Source organism: Engystomops pustulosus, chromosome 4 (assembly GCF_040894005.1).
Source record: "Engystomops pustulosus chromosome 4, aEngPut4.maternal, whole genome shotgun sequence".
Lineage (NCBI taxonomy): Eukaryota > Metazoa > Chordata > Amphibia > Anura > Leptodactylidae > Engystomops > Engystomops pustulosus.
Genome location: NC_092414.1, coordinates 25,531,961 through 25,552,336, shown reverse-complemented (window position 1 = coordinate 25,552,336; position 20,376 = coordinate 25,531,961). Strand labels below are relative to the sequence as shown.

The window sequence follows — 20,376 nt, the reverse complement described above, 5'->3', positions numbered from 1 at the left end:
AGAAACAACACTCCATAATCATATACAGTATCTATCTATCTATTCACTATTTATCTATCTATCTATCTATCTATCTATTCACTATTTATCTATCTATCTATCTATCTATCTATCTATCTATTCACTATCTATCTATCTATCTATCTCCTATCTATCTATCTCATATCTATCTATCTATCTATCTATCTATCTATCTATCTCATATCTATCTATCTATCTATCTATCTATCTATCTATCTCATATCTATCTATCTATCTATCTATCTATCTCTCTATCTATCTCCTATCTATCTATCTCATATCTATCTATCTATCTATCTATCTATCTATCTATCTCATATCTATCTATCTATCTATCTATCTCTCTATCTATCTCCTATCTATCTATCTATCTATCTATCTATCTATCCCATATCTATCTATCTATGTATCTATCTAGACACTATGAGGGCCAGCGTTAGAAGGCGGCAAAATGGGCATTTGCCCAGGGCCCCCTATACTAAAGGACCACCCTGCATGTGGATTTTTGGGGACAGAGGATTTATTTCTACCTTAATACCCCTTTGTTGAATGCCCGGTTAAGGATGCTTATCATCTATCTCCAGTCTATATATCTAGCATATTTTTCTAGTTATCTATCTCCTATAATTTCATTATTTCCTATTTAACCATTCATCTATATATCTTCTATCTCCTTTCTATTATCTATCCATCTATCAATCGATCATCTTTATTTATCATCTATCGTCTATTAAGCTATCTATATATAATCTACATTATATTTCTGCATCTATAAATCTATCATCTATCTATCTATCTATCTATCTCCTATCTGTCTATCATCTTCTATTTATTATCTAACTCATTTCTAGTCATCTATCTCATATCTATCTTAAAAAAGGGGAGTATTTACCACATCTTGTATCCCTGAGAACAGACGTACAAGCCATGATTCAGTTGCAATTCATGGTGCAAGGTCACTAATAGCGCCTATTCAGCCCCCCTATGCTGGTTGGATGGGGAGGGGGCGGTGCCAGGCAGTGGGCTGAGGATGCTTCGTGCCCGCCCACTACCTAGAGCCTGCGCCAGGTTCGGATGCAGCCTTAAAGAGGTTATGCCATGAATAGGGCCTAACTTGCTGATCAGTGGCGGTGTCAGTGCTGAGAGCCCCACAGATTGCGAAAACGAAGGGGTCCGTCGGACTAATGGAGCAGAATGGTCATGCGCGGCCGTCTCCGTCATCAGTCTGACGGAGTGAAGAGGGGTTCTGATGGAGGTACGTGGGACCCCATTGGACCCATCGTTTTCGCAATCTCTGGGGGTCTCAGCAAGTTAGGACCTATCCCGTGCATGGCTCAGTATATCCCTGGTCAGTATGTCTCTGGTAATGTGATGTCTCACAGGTGCACGGCTTGTTTTATCCCTAGTCAGGTGATGTCACACAGGTGCATGTCTTGTTGTATCCCTAGTCATGTGATGTCACACAGGTGCACGGCTCGTTATATTCCTGGTCATGTGATGTCTCACTGGTGCACGGGGCGTTATATCCCTGGTCATGTGATGTCACATTGGTGCACGGCTAATTATATCTATAGTCATGTGATGTCACACAGGTGCAAGGCTCGTTATATATCCATAATCATGTAACGTCACACAGGTGCAAGGCTTGTTATATATCCCTGGTCATGTGATATTACACAGGTGCACAGCTCATCATAACACATAGCTCTAAATACTCTCTGTTATATAACGGCTCGTGCACCTGTGTGACACTACTTGACCATTAACTGTTTGTTATATGTCGTATTATTTGTTTTCTTTTTATTTGTTTTTCTTTTAATCGTTCAACTGTGTTTAACCCCTTAAGGACGGAGGGTTTTTCGCCTCATTTCTCGCTCTCCAACTTCAAAAATCCATAACTTTTTCATTTTTCCGTGTACAGACCTGTGTGAGGGCTTATTTTGTGCGTAACAAATTTTACTTTCCCGTAATGTTATTTATTTTAACATGCCATGTACTGCAAAGCTGAAAAAAAATTCCAAATGTGGAAAAATTGAAAAAAAACCGCACGTGCGTCACGTTCTTGTGGGCTCAGTTTTTACGACTTTCACTCTTCGCTCCAAATAACACGCCTACTTTATTCTTTGGTTCGGTGCGATCGCGGTGATACCAAATTTATACAGGTTTTATTGTGTTTTAATACATTTTCAAAAATTAAACGAATGTGTACAAAAAAGAAAAAAATTTTTTTGCCATCTTCTGACGCTAATAACTTTTTCATACTTTGGCGCACGGAGATGTGTGAGGGGTCATTTTTTGCGAAATGAGGCGACGTTTTCATTGCTACCATTTTGAGGTCTGTGCGACATTTTGATCATTTTTTATTTCATTTTTTATGTTATGTAAAAAGGTGTAAAAGTCGCATTTCGGACATTTGGGCGCCATTTCCCGCCTCGGAGGTCACCGCCGGCCGTAACCGTTTTTATATTTTGATAGATCGGGCATTTTGGGACGCGGCGATACCTAATATGTCTGTGATTTTTACTGTTTGTTATGTTTTATATCCGTTCTAGGGAAAGGGGGGTGATTTGAACTTTTAATATTTTATTAATTTTTTTTATTTTTTAAACTTTTTTTTTTCTTTTTTTTTTCACTATCTTTTAGACCATCTAGGGTACATTAACCCTAGATGGTCAGATCGCTGCTACCATATACTGCAATACTTCTGTATTGCAATATATGGCATTTTTGCAGCACATTCATTACAATGAGCCACTGGCTCATTGTAACGAATATGCAGCTGCCAGATAGCCTCGTGTCAAAAGAAGACACGAGGCTACCATGGCAACTGATCGCCGCCCCCCGATGACGTTCGGGGGCGTGGCGATCGAAAAAAAGATGGCGGCGCCCACGCGCCGCCGTCTTTTAAACGCCGCCGGCGACTTTGCCGGCGGCGTTTAGGGGGTTAATAGCCGCGATCGGTGCAAGCACCGACCGCGGTTATTAGCGGTGGGGGTTTTGTGCAAAATGCAAAAACCCCCACCTTTGTATGAAGAGGACTCAGCCCGTGAGCCCTCTTCATACATCCCTTATACCTCTGCGCCGTAGAGCTACGGCGCAGAGCGTTAAGGGGTTAAAGGTGGATTATGTGTTTACGTTGTTTTCCCCCCGATTCCCTGGCTCAACAGTGTGTACAAAACAATTTCCAGACTGGGATCAATAAAGTTTTATTGTATTGTATTATCCACAGGAAGTAAACAATGAAGCTTCCTGCAGAATGAAAGCAAGCAGAGATCTGGAAAACCATGAGGAATTGATACAGAACGTATATTGGGAAATTGTATAACTTTTCATTACACACACAATACAGATTTTTTGCTGAAACTGGACAACCCCTTAAAGTTTCAAAACTGGGAGGTGACTATATCATTACATCAGGTTGCTCCCTGGTTGACTCACTTTGGCTACAGAGCATAGTTCCCTGTGCCCTATGTTGCACATAGCAAAGGATTTATAGAAAACAGTAAACACGAAGGGACATTTTTCGGCACTGTCACCGCAACATCATTGGCTTCTACACTTTCTGCACTTACGGAACAATCTGGAGAATCAGGTATAGAGCCTGAGGTCCTGAGCGATCCGCAACCTCACAACACGTGGCCTTCCATGGGAACACATAGATTAAATCAACATTCTGACATAAATCAAAGTTCATCTATTTCTCCAGGGGTTCGGGTGTTGTTAAAGGAAATTTTATGCTTAAAATAATTGTCTGTAAGTTTACAAAATGAAATTAACCACCGGAAATTTTAAAAAACTGAAAGACAGACATTACACACCTATGGTATCTACTCCACCAACGCTCTAGCCATAGAATTATCTTGGATAGACTTCTTGAAGGTGGTCGAGAATCACTTCAAGTTGGACAAATGACGTTGAACCACCATCAATAATAAGTACAGGTGGTCCCCTACTTAAGAACACCCGACTTACAGACGACCCCTAGTTACAAACAGACCTCTGGATATTGGTAATTTACTTAACTTTAGCCCCAGGATACAATGATCAGCTATAACACTTATCAGAGGTGTCTGCAATTAAGATTTATTGTTAATCCTGGCTCTTATGACAACCCAATATTTTTAAAATCCAATTGTCACAGAGACCCCAAAAAAATTTGACTGGGATTACAATTCTAAAATATACAGTTCTCGACTTACATACAAATTCAATTTAAGAACAAACCCACAGAACCTATCTTGTAAATAACCCAGGGACTACCTGTATTATACAGCCTCGTAGCACGGCGGGCACACGGCAGGGCGGGGAGAGGAGGAGGTGAGCGCCGCTCACCCCTGCCCCTCTCCATAAGAACATATGGGCCACGGCGCCATAATACGGGAAAAGATAGGACATGTCCTATCTTTTCCCGGGCTACGAAGCGGTACGGTGCCGCACGTGTGCTCCCGTACCATGCCGTGAGCCCATAGAAGTGTATGGGGGACGTATATTGGCCGTACATACGTCGGCCGTATATACGTCCCCCATACATGTGTGTGAATGCAGCCTTACAGTAGCTTTTAGAGGTGGAAACAGATCAAGAACCGCATGCAAGAGCCACACATAGTTACCGAAACACTATGCTACATATCATAGCTTTGGGCAACCAAGACTTGGACATATTTCATGTAACCATCCTCAGATGTCCTCAACTTAATCTTCATGTATCAAGAGAACATCATTTGGCAATATCTCAGTCAGTTCTAGAAACATTAATACAGTATTACATAGAATTAATAGGCTTCTTCTCAGAATCTTCAGCCTAAAGCTACCGGTGGTCCCTACCACACGTATGGTCAATAAGAATATAGTCAATAAGAAGACGATGAGACAGTTCATCTCTTAACATCATACAGTGATGCAGAATTTCATACCTCACACCCAATGGTGAGCGGTTCCTTTGATCTCTTAATGGACTAATCCAACATGATAGTTCACTGCAAGCCTTCTGGGACAGTACCCTCATTTTCTTGGACCAGGCTTGGTCACAATTGATTCATAATAAAGCTGAGGACCTTAATCCAATTTTGAATGAAGGAGACAGGACATGACGTTGTGTAACATCACAGAAGCTGAAGACCACCAATGACATCTATAAATACATGAAAACCCGATGACCATCATCAGATGGTGATACCCTTTTACATACAATGCCAAGGAAGTAGGTCCCACACTATGACCCTAAGTGAATATACTTAAAGCTATATCACCACCCTAAAATATCATTGCCTTGTGAAGAGATCATCTAGAGAAGAATCAATTTGTGATATCATCCCAATTTTTGGTTGATATCCCACACAACAATCTCCAGGCCTTCAATACATTTGAGTCAATAGGACGCCGTGTCTTGGTGATCTTTCTCTATCCCTATGAATTCAATGTTGGTTCACTTTACAGGGGGTAAGGTCTATATCTTTAACAAATGTCTTGGCAACTTAGCTCCATGTTGTTTTTCCCAGGGTGCTTGACGTGTTTGACATGTGATTGTGACCTTCTCATCTCACCCGGTGAGTGCTCTATAGAAGAATACAAGATCACTCCATGTTCTCTCTACAGAAGAATTATTCTAGAACATAGAGCCAGCTTGACCCTGTCTCCTTGCTCCTGTACCCAGCATTATGAAGGTGTCACTCTGCCCAAAGAACAAGCATCCCATAGCTCTCCCGGGTAGACCTGTGCACACACGCCTCTGCTTTTAGAGAGACATGCTAGGAGCTAACTCTCTGGTTACACAGCCTTTTTATTGCAGTCATTCTGCCTGGGGTCACTGAGAAATAGGACGCATAGCCAAATTTAAGGATAGGGGGAGGGGGGCCATGACTTACGGAAAAACTAGTTACTTTGATGTTTTTGACGGAATTAACTGGTTCAGTGATGGCACGTGTTAGAATGAGTTACCTCATGAATCAGGACCCTCCAACTGCATGGCCGGTGATGTGAAGGGTTTGGGATGGCTACAAGGGAGGCCAATAGGTTATTCAAATATTGAAAGTTTCAAGCCAGGGGTAAGATTTATGGATCATCTGAAGTGATGCTCTTGGTCTCCTCATATGTGGTGAAAATGTCTTAAACATCTGATTTTCTACAATCTTCTGAGTAGCGGTTTCTGTCAAGGTGATTCTGTCAAGCCTGATTTCTTATGTATTGGACTGATCCATGAGTACGTACATCAGCAAATGTCAGAAAGTAGAAGGACATTGAAGCCAAGGCTACTGGGAAGGATGCAGAAAGATTGCGAATGACAGGACAAGAGCAGAAATGTTAGCCAAGTAAGCAACTAAAGTTCACGTAATGGATGAGAGCAGTTTTCTGGTGCAGAATAGGTTGGGGAACCTGGCACAGGATATTGCTGAATGCTGAATCGGCACATTAAGATGTGCACTAAAGTGTTGAAATCCAATTGCCCAATTAATCCTTTTTCAGATATCTACTGTTAGGAAAGAGTCGAGACCAAAGAGTCAAGTGCCATGTACCTGAAAAAGTTGGCCAGACCCAACAAACTTGTTTAGTTTAGTCAACCATACATGTACACATGTATGCTCAACTTGTCCAAGGGTTCATGCAATATCAATAAGGAGAAGGAGATGTCAGATCTCTCTCTCGAGAACAGAAAAATCAGGGCATATTGAAATCCAAGTTCTTGGTCGTTCTATTCTTGGACTATTGCATTAAGCAAAGGGTTGAGAAAAAACTCTGCACATTAGATGGTTGGCCAGTCCCATCTGCATTTCCAATGTGTATAGTCATGTTTGATAAGCCAGCACTTACAGCCAGAGTTGGACTAGGGTTGCTAAGGTCCACCAGATAACATTAGCCCACCCTCCATCAACTTCTATGAAATAGATGCCGGTACCTGACAAATTGGGTTGTCTTCTGCTGGCACATTGTGGTTTGAGCCATAGACCACCGAAGAATCCTCTGGTACCTTTGTGGGCCAGTCCGACACTTCTTCCAACCATATTATAGTATTTCTGAGTCTAGTCAACATTGCAAAAGAATTCCCATAGTTACAATTGTTTGACTTGCTACCCTAAGCTTGCTCCTATTGGTAACTTTCCTAGACATGCATTTCTTAAACTTCTGTCAAAAAAAAGGAGATGGAAATATTCGGTATGGACTGGAGCACATACAATCACTCTTCATGTTCTCTGGATATGACTTGCAGATATTCAACATCTTTCAAAAATCTATCATCGATCAGTGGGATTGAGGGCAACCTCTATCCTTCAAAAATGTGACAACATGGAATCTGGAGTGGGGCTTCATTCCTTCCACTATAATCCAGATAAGTCCTTGCAGATAGCTTGCCATATTATCTAACACACCTTGATTGATTGAAGATTTATTTGTCATTCCTAAAGTGAATTACTTCTAAAAACCTATTCCCCCAATGTAAAAGTGTTGTCGGAGATTAGAAAAAATATGTTTTTTCCTTAAAACATGGGCTGTTTTTGATATTGTACCTCATTTGTATCCAGGTGACTGGAGCTGAGCTGTAATACCAATCATGGCCTATGGAGAAGAGTGGTGCTGTTTCTTATCTGTTGCTTTTTTTCCTTATCCTGGGTAATCTCTAATATTGTTTACAAGGGATGCCCTGCCTAGGAACTGAAAACTTTAAAGGTCCACAGGCAGGGTTTCCTAACAACCCCTATGAGTATCTTTGCTACGTCAGTTAGCCATGAGCATGAGATAATTCTTTTGATTGCCATATCAGACACTTTGGGCCACATTTATCATACCCTGGCGCTAAGACTGCCAGCGTATGATGGCCCCCCTGCTCTATGACATGCGCCGGATCATGCACCTCTACGCTCGGTTTGACCTTCCAGTCTGTACCTAACAGGGGCAGGAATGCTCCTAGCCTGCCCACTGCACAGCCCGGCACCGCCCTTTTCGCCCAACGAGGAGGATAGGGAAGATACAATTCCCGACTCTGCACTGAGATATGCAACTAAATAAAGCCAAGATAAATGTGGCCCTATATCCAAAAGATCATGGTTTTCCATGAATTAGGAAAATCCCTAGGATCAGGATTTGGATCCGTAGCCTCTACACCGGTTGGGCCTCCGCCCCATCCAACCGATGTAGAGAGTAGGGAAGTTACAATTTCCGACTCTGCACTGGGAACTGAGACTCATATCACGGCTTGTACTCCTGTTTTCAGGTTTACAAGCTGTAATATATGTGGCCAAATAGCCAAAATATCATGGTTTTCCATTCATTTGGAAAATCCCTAGTGGAAGAGTCGTGGAAAAGAAATGAAAGAAAGCAAACTTCCCCTACTTTTGTTTTTTGGCAAAACTTCCTGGGGATGATGGGAATGGCTTTGGCCAATGAGTGGCCACCTCGGATAACGTCCATTGACCATAAGAGATCACCTCCTTTATTATCTCCAGGTCTGAAGAAGCCAGTAAAGAGGATCCAGTGACTTCCGGCCTAAGAACAGTGTTGAAAGTATGACCTAAAACGCCTACAAAAATGAACGGAGCTCACTCCATCCAACATGAGGAACTCTAAGTGACATGGTGAAAAGGTTCCCTTATTACCATTGTATGGAGATTTATGCATATGAATGTTGATAGACTCTTTTTGAAACAATGAAGGGCAACTATCTTCCTCATGGCTATTACGGTGTTCCTTGTTAGGCGCCTTAGCGGTTATGTCGTTGTATTGGATGTTCTTCGGCGCAGATACACGTGCCTCTGTAGCGTTAGTATGTACCCAGTGGCACAATATGTGGTGTCCTTTCTTTATTGAGGAGTATTGTTGGCAGTTTATCAGTGACAGGTACAAACCTGTAATCAATCCCAAGCACACAAATTAGGAAAGGTGAATTCTCCCAAAGTCTTGTCACCACAGGAATTGGCAAACGAGAAGTTGTTTATGCCAAGTTTATACGACGATGGGACTAAGCCTGATGTTGGCATGCCAGTATGGATGGTTGTGGTATGTTTTACCTGACTTGTATGTGGGACCAATCTTTTACAAACATCAAGAATATTTCCATCATGGGACAATACAGGGGAACACCAGATAGGTCACAAAGCAGGTTTTCTAAGAAAGTTTGATATGGGGCCTAGATTATTATATGATCAAACTTTGTCTGTCCTAGCCATCTGGCCAACCATCTAATGTAATTTGGCGGCACCTTTATTCTCTCAAAAAAATTATGTTGGTGAACCTAAACTCTCTACTGCTTGAGGCGAGCTATAGAATGGTTTCCCACTCCACCCCATGCAGTTTTTGTTTTAGCAGGTGGATAATCCATGCAGTGTCTTACACCCCTATTGACATTTGGGTGTGAAGGGGCACCAATTTTAAGGGTAAGGAACTGTTTGGAAGCAGGTGACTGCATACCTGATGCTTCCCCCTACCTTATTGGATGTGGCGCTACCTGAGGCAAGAGGCTCAACTCGTCTTGTGGCTGTCATACTTTTGCTTGTACATTGGAAACATCTACCACACCCATCAAATACCCAACTATGTAATGTATATGACTGCATCTTGACGCTTCCACAATAGATGAAGTTAGTTTAAGGAAGGGATTAAGGCCTCCATAAATAGGAAACATCAACGGAATCCTCCAATTCTGGCTGAACCAATCAACTATTAGTAGTGTATGGAGACCTCCTGATACCCCTTAACTTGATGATTTTGAAAGTAGCAAATGTGGCATTTTAACACTCAATTCAAAGTTTTGTTTCATTAAATAGGTCCCAAAATTGGTTGCCAACATGTTTTGTGATAGCAGCCACATTAAAGATGGTGTGTAGAATTTGGAAAACATAGATGCTTTTGTCCAAAAATGGCACACTTAACTTATGGGCAAATGTGGTGCAATTTTTGTATTTTAAATTTCCCAAAAATGAGAAGAGAAGATATCTCCTAAAAAAGTTTTTCTAAATACAGACTAGATTTATCTGGGAAACACACTAAAGGTCCACATACACAGTAAATATTCGGTTGAATGGTTGTTTCCCACTATCACCAAAAACCTTCTCATACACATGTTTGACCTGCTTGGAGCAAGGTGAATTTGGAGAGATGCTAATGTCAGAAACCTTTTTCCCCAGCTCAAAAGAATCGGGTAGCTGAATTCCAACTTGCCAATGGAGAGGAGTCGAGAGGCCCAATATGCATTATATGGTCTTCAGAACCTGCAGAAATCATCTGACGTTTAGTGGAATTTTATAAAACTTGAGGTGAAAGATGTGAATTCTATTTTGGGCATATCTTTCTATTTCTGAGGACAAGAGATGAAAACAAGAGTTTTATTCAAATATAACCCAAGCCATGATATAAAACAACTTACTTGGACTAGGGCAAAGGGAAGAGAATCAGCAGTAAGATGAATAGATGACTATATCATGAACATCTCATACATCTCATTGAGGCTGAAGACAATGGGGGGATGTATCATACCCTGGTGTACCATGCGCCAGATTATGATGCAAACCCCAACCTTGTCACTCTCTGGATCTACCAGGAGGCTATGGCCTCCTGTTGGATATTCGTTGTTGTGGACGCAGAAGCCAGGAGCAACGTCTCCCCGGCTCAGTTCTACGCCAGGATCTGTCTGGTGTAGAAATGCACTTTAGCCTGTGCCCAATCCTAGCTCAGATCCACTGCATGGACCGGAACTGCACCCTCCCAAGTGGGGATGGAATAGGCACTAATCCCGACAATGCTGGGAATTGTGACAAAATCACGACTTGAACACCTTCTTCAGGCATAAAAGCTATGATAGACAACCCCCCCCCCCCTATTTTCAAAAGGATGTTCTTAAAATCCTATAGATTTATTGAGGTGGAAAGATCCAAATATCGTAAGTTCTTTCTGAATTTGGGCTTTTGTTTTCTCAGCAGTAGTAGTCCTATGTCATGTTACAGGTCCCTAGAAGTGTTTCTCAAGAATGCCATCAGTATGCCGGCTCTGTGTGGGGATATTGATTGAATTTTTCGCTGTTGCATTGCAATCTTTCTTCATGATCAAGCAAAGGTCATTAAACAGACTCGACCGGACCTGAATTTGTTAAATGAGCTCTTGCCCAGCCCCACCTTATCTCCTACTAGGGGATTTGGTGTTCCCTTCTTCCCTTTGATCTCCTACCCTTTGATAATGTTTTCCTAATTTAGGTTGTGTCATTTCGACCAGGAGTGCAGAATTTAGCTCATTTCCTTTAGGACATACCACATGACATTTGGGTTAGGGGGCATATAAAGTAGTAGTAGCAGATTCCAGGTATGTCAAATAATCTTATGCTTTCAATAATCAGCTTTAGACCTGTATTATACCCTTGCCAAGTGTGCATGTGTTCTTATTCAGGAAAGTGGGGTAAGTTACTCCTAGACTCCTCCGATACAACTTCTACTGGGGCTTTAAGTGCCTCCTACTATATGGTAGGATGCAGTGGCGTAACTAGAAGCTGATGGGCCCCAGTGCAAAGTCTGTGCCAGGCCCCCGACTATAATGTATGGTTTATAGTAATAGTCTTCTCTTATGGGAAAGTGACACCATATGGCCCCCCCAAAACCTCTTGGGCCCTGGTGCAACCGCAACCTCTGCACCCCCTCAAGTTACGCCCCTGGTAGGATGTAGCATACATTTCAAAGAGTAATCCAGATGAAACGGGAAGAGGCGTAGCCTGATCTCATGTGTATGTGTTTCAACAGAAACGCAGGCGATCAGACTGATTGCATACATTTCTATTGTAACGCATATAAGATTGGGCCGAGCCCCTTCCCTTTCCATCTGGATTGTGCTTTGAAAGATTGGGGAAAGTCAGGAAACCCAACCACAAACAGTTGGCTGGTTAATCCAAAGCTTTCTCCTCTATGTATTTGGCACTTGGTTACCCCTTACTCCGCACTTTTTAACTTTCAGGTGGGGAGAGGGGGTTATCCTTGTTTCCACCATTGAGACATGTTGGAGGACCCCATGTTATATTTGCAAATGGGTTTATCCCTACTTCGCAGGCAGGTAGAAAAACATCTCTAGAACTTGAGGATCCCAACAGGTACCGTCAAATTCCTGCATTGGTATTTTGGGGTATAACTCATGTGTGGATTTAGGCTTCACATCTAGATATAGATGAAGGACTGAAGACTTTGTAGTGTCAGATATTCTCCATTGAAGTGGTAAATCTGAAGACTGCTGTGATTACCCAGCATTTTGTCATATTAGATGACAAAACCACAGAAAAGATAAAGATCACAGAGAAAACACAAATTACGCCGTCATTTTAAAGTTACAGAGATCATGACTCATGTCGCCTCACATTTGGGAAGAATAAATTGGACCCTAAATCGGCTTTGAAATCTCGGAAAGTCATAATATAATCAGATGTAGTTTTCTTGAGATCAAGCGCTTGGCACGTTGTGATCACAGTCAAATTATACTAATGATGTGTTTACATGGAGAAGGTGTTTATGGCTTATTAGGACCTGATATGGAAATGACACATTACTATACAGGTGCGGGCAGAGGAATCTGTCTGATGAAATGTGCAAGACTTTATTTGGGAGGATACCTTTCCTTCAGACTATAAAACTAGAATTATGGTTTTTACACATTCTTAAGTCCAATAATCTGGAAATGACCTAGCTGTAAAAAAATTAACCCAATTTTTTGAGGAATACAGAAGGTAGTGCACCACACCTGTTGCTTTTAACACTAGCTTCCCTAGGGGGAGTTATTAAGACAAAGGATGGACTTGGCCCACCTCAGTGCCAGATGATCACCAGTGAACCCACGGAAATAGCTTCCAAAAGACTTGCAGTAGTCAACCAGGAACCAACCTGGCAATAGACAATTTCTTTTTTCAAAAAGACAGAGGCTGTTGAACTACCTCGTTACATTTGGTACCACTTGCCTTAGGTTGAGGTTATTAGGACATAAGATAGACTTGGCCCACCACAATGCTAGATGTTGGACTGCACTTGTTACGTTTGGTACGACTTGCCTTAAGTTGAGGTTGTAAGGAAAAAGGATGGACTTGACGAACCACAGTGCCTGATGATCTCCATTGTACCCACAGTAATAGCTCCCAAAAGCAGAAGACAATATGAAACCAAACCGACCCTGGAAAAATACCTCATTTTTTTGTAAAGACAGATGGTGGTGCAGTATCAGATTGAGGTTCTTTGGACCCACCAGATCAAATGATTTGGTTTGCCCACCTTCCATAAGTCCCTAAGAAATAGATAATAGTAGCCTTCAATATTTTAGCCTTCAATATTTTTTGCTAAACATTTTGGATCTATTATTGGAAATAGCCCATGCCCACCGGAGGATCCTTTGCTGCTCCAACCTTTGAGTGGTGTTCTGCACCTGTTACTCTCAGAGATACTTGCCCTAGAATGAAAAGTTATCAGAACACAGAATGGACAGCACAGTACCAGATGATCTCAAGTAGAAGAAGACAGCCTCATTTGCAGGTAACTTTGGAGCCTATGAAATTACCTATTAAAATCTACTAATGAACTTCCATGTTTTACAGATCGATGCAGGTGTGTAGATGTTCTGTATTGATGGAGGAAGGGTTTTAAGGAAAACAAGCTTCAGTAGGCCCAAGGAATTAACATTACTTGGGATAAAGTGATTGAATAATTTATTGAAAGGGGCTGTTCAGATTTTTTTATTCATGACCCATGCTTAGCATTGGTCCTCAATAGCTGATCAATGGTCAATATCCGATCAGGGAGGCTGACAACAGGTTCCTTCACAGTCACACATTCTGGACCTGAAGAAGCTAGCTGCTTCTGGATCCATGTACGGTGTTTTGCAAGGCACAAACAGCCCCATTATCAGATCTGTCCTAAAGACAGGACAGCAATATAAATTAATGGACAACCCCTTTAATGTAAAGATTCTGAAAACAAAGACTAAGCCATAAGCCGGCCACACGCTGTCTGACTCTTCTATCTCAGGACTATAGAGTCAATAATTGGGCCATGTAGGGGGCTGCTAATGAGCACTACTAACAGAAGGTATTGTGAGTACTTTAAAGAGATTTATGGCAGGTTGTAAGTCTCAGAGCAATTTATATGATCCTTGTCTTTTTTCATGCAAAAGGGCAGAATTGCCTCCACCGCTGGGCCACAAGGGGTTCCAGGAGTGACAGATGTCCATCATGAGACGTCCTCCTGCTACATTTGTCTTTCAGGGAAATTGAGCTTGGAAAATGGACATCTCCTACTCAACTTTTTTTTCTAATTGATCTCCAAAAAGGTTTGTAAGTTGGTCATACATACATTTTATTCTGAAAATACCGTTCTGAAAAAAATTCTGTGACTTTTCTGCTCAATGTGGATCCTCACCGTGGTTTCAAAAAGTTGCATCTTCATTCCTTAGTTGTTTAATTTGCTACTGAAAAATCCAAAGGACGTTTCATTTGGATTTTAAATAATCAAGGACATATTCGTTTTCAGTAATACAGAAATTAAGGTATCTGAAAACCTTTTTTTTGGGTATTTTAGGGAGAAAGCCTATTGTTTGAGCTTTTTAAAGTGATCCATTTTCTTGGGCTATCTATTGTGAACCTTGTTGCTACCTGCAGAGTCTGTGTTGTCATGAAAGATCTCAGCGGGGGTTAATTCTTGTTAGGTTGGTGCTGCGGCACAATGGCATGCACCATTTCAGTATAGGGGCAGGGTTTGCTTGTTGTAACCCATACACCCGACCCCAGAGTATAACAAAGAAAAACATTAATCAATGACACCTTGGAGGGACTCATCTGTTCACGTCACATAAAGGACAGAAGTAAGAGTTGCAAATCTTTTTGTAAATCCACCTGACCCCATACAGTGGGTTTAAAGAGGAATTAATTTCAGTAGTTATTTGCACGAAAATTCCTCAGATTACATAGCCTTGGTGCAACCAAATCAGTCTTCTTGTTAGATGTCAAGGGTCTACCTTGGTAGATGTCAATTTGTAGAATGGGTAGCAGGTGGTGAAACTGCTGTGCCACCTAACCGGTTTGGCAACCCCCAAGTCTGTTGTCTAAGTGACCCCATCAATTTTTACCCTTTAACCCCTGTATAGAAATATTGACTTTCTACGAAAGGGTAAGCTGCCTCTTGGAATTGTCTAAATCTAGTGATGTCTCGCGAAGCACCAGGGTGTAAGAAGAAAATGGCGAGGAACAAGCTGAGGTCAGAGCAAAGGTTCAAGTGGGGTCAAGGGTCAGTTCATAGGTCAGGGGGGGCAGCACATTTAAGTGGTCAGCATTAGTCAGGATCATCACAGGAGACGAACTGGTAATAAAATAGATGCAAGAACATAGAGAATAAGCCAAAAGTTAAACACTGGAGTTAGTCAGAAGGCAGGACACCTTTGCAGGGCATTAGCAACCTAGGAACCTCCAAAGGGTTGTACCAAGTTTGGTTGTTATACCCTATCCGCGAGATAGGGGATAACAATGTAACTGACTAGTAGGACCCCTACTTTTCAAAAAAAATGTCTGTCTGGCGCTCACTAATTGATAGAGTGACAGGTTGAGCATGCGTCCTGCTCCTCCATTCAAAACTACAGGAGTGTAGGAAGTCGCAGAGCATAGCGCTCAACAATTTCAGATGCTTCCTTGGTATTGAATAGAGCGGTAGGCTGAAATTTTTGGGAACGGGACCCTCATTCACATGATTAGAGGGGGTCCCACTAGTCGGACCCAGAGCATTCGCCTTGTTATCTACTAAGGAACAGAGTAATAGAGGGAAGTGTATACCTACTGGCATTAGGAATAGGGGAGCAACTGTTGGGCAGAGGGGAATATAGGTGTTTGAAATTCATGAGAACGGACCCCCATTTTGAAATCAGTGGGGGTCCCACTAGTCGGACCCACGGCAATCTGCTTGTTATTCACTAAGGGACAGAGTAATAGAGGGGATTGTGAACTTCTTGGCATTGGGAATAGGGTAGTAACTGTAGGGCATAGGTGGCCAATCGTAGAAAGGAACAAACTTCCAGTCGAACTGCAAATATGGATCTTCTTTATTGAAATAAAATCATGTAGACAATATCACGGTGATGTGCACCAATGTCCGACGTGTTTCAGACGGTACAACCGTCCACAGTCAAGGCAAAGGTGGCCAATCCCTTTGAAATCAATTTTTGGCTGTCTCTACCACCTCTCCCTGCTAAAATTTCTAAAAAATGTGTAAAATATTTCCTTACATGAAGCCAGACACATCTAGATTACCTGGGAAAACACAATCATAAAGGGAAGTGCAATACGACACCTCTTATTAGTTAGCCTAATGGAAGAATACACAAGTGCTTACAGCACCATGAGCCTCGAGCATCCGGAGTGGAATAACAAAGGACAACCATGCCGTCTGTATTTCCACAGCCTTTGCACTACTTATTTATTGACTAGAAAGCAATATCTTGCACCCGTAGCGAATATTCTGAGTTCTCCCCATCTGATAAGAGTCGTGTTCACCAGCGAACTGAGAGACAAAACAATCCATAATGAGGGGATTATCTGTAGGGTCTTATTGACATAAGTCAGGGGTAGGAGTTCAGTCCTTGCAGCCTGGCATTGAGTCCTATACATTGCCCTCCCCCACGTGCTCCGCAGCTCAAGGTTTTTTTTTTCTATCCCTCTCTCCTTGAGTATACTTTGGTTTTCCATTGAACAAATTCACACCCCCTACTACTTATTGTCAACACCCTTTTGTGTTGGAGGGGGCTGGGGTGGGTAGACACTATTTGCATGCTGGGGAAAATAATGAGATTTTAATGATACTTTAATCCGTTTAATTGAAATTGTATTTATTGTGTATGTGTCTCTTTGTATAATGGTGTTTAATTAATAGATGTAACAGAGGGAAACTCCTAAATTAATGATTTGGATTTGTGTGTGTGCAGCATTCTGGAGTAAGGTCGTTCATAACGCTCAGACAAGCATTCACTTCACTGCCCCTAGAGTTAAAACTGAGTGGTACCGCCATGGGCACCTCTCCGGGCCACATGTCCTGCCAACATCCTATATATAAAACCTCAGATCACATATTGTAATATAACAATAAATTGAGTACAAAAACAGAATCATAGAGGATTTTATTCACAGTATATTTATCTGCTTACCAAACTATTGCCGTAATTTTGTATATAATACGTGAAATAAGTTATACACCATCAAAAGATAATCCTCTTTATATTCCTTACACATATTCCTCTTACATATTAGATCGGTTGTATGCTTCCCACTCTAGAAAGTATAGGGACCTTAACTTCCCAGAGAAGAAAACGACATGTCAATGAAATTTGGTATGTCCAATTCTTCTGTCCATCTATGGAGGGGGTGATCGAGAGCTCTGCATGCACAATGGAGCAAAGGCGGTCGAACCCATCAATTCTGAGGTCTTTTAGTTTATTAGAACCACAGGGTGATCCCACTTCTATAGTCACATAGCAAGGTAGTTATCTAGACATATAGCAGTGCGTACAGTAGATACCGATGTACCGTCCATGTATACAGAACTATAGATTTGGCCACTATAGAATATGGCCACATAAAGACATGTTCATTATGAGACATATTCTAGATCATTGAATGGAAAACACACTTAGTGCCGATCAATCCCTACTACCAGAGAAGCTCACAGTCAACTTTCCTCTCACTCAGGTCATATATACGACACAATAGCCAAAAAGACCTCCAGCAACAATGCCAAGCAAGTGTAGTGAGTTAAAGACATGGAGCACTTGTTGATTGACGCGTCCATTAAAATATGGCACGGAAAACATGGCCTGCATTCAAAAGTGACCCCTTAATGCATTAACTTCTGCAGTGTGACATAGCGGAGAACAATACCTCACATATCAATCAGGAGAAGTAGTACTGTGCAAAAACACGGAGCGGGAAGACGAAAGAGGACAGCGAATGTCATCTTGTACATCATCGATAATTCCTGGTGCACCATTGTATGATGACGTAGAGTTACACATTGCATTTCATCTCCTGTGTCGTTAAAGTTCCTTTTATATTTGTTTATTGGACACTTTAGGCTCAAATATAAGGTTTTGATGGCACATGAGTTCCCGTTATAGCTCCTTAGATACTTCATAGATACTTCATGTGTAGGAATGAAGAACACCTATATCATATGCTACGTAATGGTCCATAAAACAATCTTTGTATGGAAATATATGAACAAGTACCATATAACAAATTATTATAACATGAAAGCATAATTAGAAGAATTCCATAGAATTCCAGGTCAACTATGGCTTGTAGATATGAAATAAGTCCAACCGATCATTCTACAATGTTGATCCAGAAGAAGGAGAAAACCCATATATGATGTTCAACAATTATCACCAAAATGTCTTCTGTTAGCCATATATAATTTGAATTCTAGAAGACAAATTTTATAATTTCCAAATCAAAAAATCAAAAGTTCTGGTATGTCTACTTCTCAAGTGATCAGGTGACGCTAATAAAACTTCAACTACCTAGCATATTTTGCATAAAACCAGAAGAACCCAAATTGTACATCAATCCAGCTGTCACTAATATACCAAAACTATTTTGGAAACACCTGGCTGTTGGAAACAATCATGTCCCAAGTCAACCCAATGTTGAGCTATTGCTGAGTGTAGACCCCTACATCAGAACAATTCTTGTAAAACAAGCGATCCAACGTAATATTTTTTAGCATTCTCAATCAACTCAATCTAAAATATTGACTTTAAAAATCTTGAAGAAGTCCATGCTTAATCCATCAACGCAACCACATGATATCAACGACATCTCACCCAGCAATTTTTTTTCCACATGCCCCAGCTACATCTCATAATCATTAGCCAAATTACCTCGAATATTCACAGACATTCCTACCTTGTTCATCAGTTCCGAGATATGCTCCTCAGCACATGCCACAGTTGCCGTACAACGATGACCTGGATCACAAACGCCTCTAGCAGGTTTGGTCAGTTCCTATATTCCGAATTAATATTTACTAAGGTTCATAGAAAGACAAACTTTGTTCACGTGGAAAATTGGAAGTGAGATTTAACCATGGTGAGAAGCCAGATGGTCTTCTGGCATATCTGTCAAAGTCACCCTGGTAGATGTCCACGCTATCTCCACACGTTTCCTTCAACCACCACTTCAAGCTTCTGGTTTAAACTTCATCCAGTGCCCATGAGGAGCTCCTAAATCTCTGTAGGAGGCTCAAGCCTGAAGCTAAGACTATCCACAATCCTTAACAATGCCAGTGTTATGTGTAACGCCATCATTAAAGTCTTTACTCGAGTTCTTTTGAATGTTTTTGCATTTCAAGGACAAGCATCCTCCACCGCTGTAGGACTCCCACCAGCACTGATAATGACCACTTTATCTCTGGGCTTCTCTTACTTATGCCTTCTGGCTCTGTCCTATTGTTTTAAGTTTCTCTTTTGTCATCTCTTTGTTCTGGGATACTCTTTTTACTTTTTTTTTACCTAAGTTCCTGTTTTAATGCTTTTGTGTCTTTTTTTTCCATGTGCACTAGAGCTAACTCTTTCCTAGCCAAGCGCCTTCTATCAGCAAGGTTACTTTCTGCAAATACAAAGATATTTTGTCACTTACCTTGAAGGGGATGAACTCTTTTGAGGGTCGCTTAGGCCTTGGCAGTCCCGGATTGGGGGTGTCCGACTCCCCTTAGATGCAGGAAAGTCCTCTGCTCCATGTCCCTAGTGAATGGAGTTACGTCTAGTACAGTAGTAAGAATGTCCTACAGTGGAAGCCGAACAGGTAGAAGCACAAGGCTTGCAGCAGGAGAGGTGTGTCCTGCGAGCCTAGCTCCTGTCAGACAGGCTAGGGTAGAGGAGGAGGAGGAGGGAGAGCTGCTCTCCCCCAAGGTGAGGGATTGTGACAGAGCCAAATCCTAGATCTGTATGCAGATAGTTATATTCACTGCAGCAATTACAGTTTGGGGGGGAAGCGTGAGGCATTGTTACAAACCGTGCAAAAAGACAAAAAAAAAACTTTTCTAATGAAAATCTTATTATAAGCAGCAGCCAGTGCAGTGTGAACATCACCTTGTCCTGGATGGTGACTACATCATGCAACACTACAGATGTTACATTACACGACTGTACAGTATATGGGTATCAGATTGCGCTAATTTTATCATATGCACAGAGCAATGTAGCATTGGCCACAGGAGGTGGAAACAATATCCCACCACAAACTCAACAAAAAATTAGGTGGTCACCGGATTTGACCCATTGACCACATGAAATCGTATTGGAGAAGATAAACATTCCTTAGTCCTCCTCTATGACCAAGTCTGTAAGATCCAGTTATCCACAACTATGTTTGTGTCC

At 41.5% G+C, this 20,376-nt stretch overlaps 1 protein-coding gene across 1 annotated transcript in view; it reads right to left on the bottom strand.

Moving 5' to 3' along the window:
• The window catches only part of FAT2 (FAT atypical cadherin 2), an 81,465-nt gene extending 61,653 nt beyond the window's left edge, over positions 1–19,812 (bottom strand). Inside the window, exon 1 of the mRNA XM_072145549.1 lies at positions 19,637–19,812. The gene's annotated coding sequence lies outside the window, so the exon portion shown is untranslated. The remainder of the gene's footprint in view (positions 1–19,636) is intronic.
• Between the last annotated feature and the right edge of the window lie 564 nt (positions 19,813–20,376).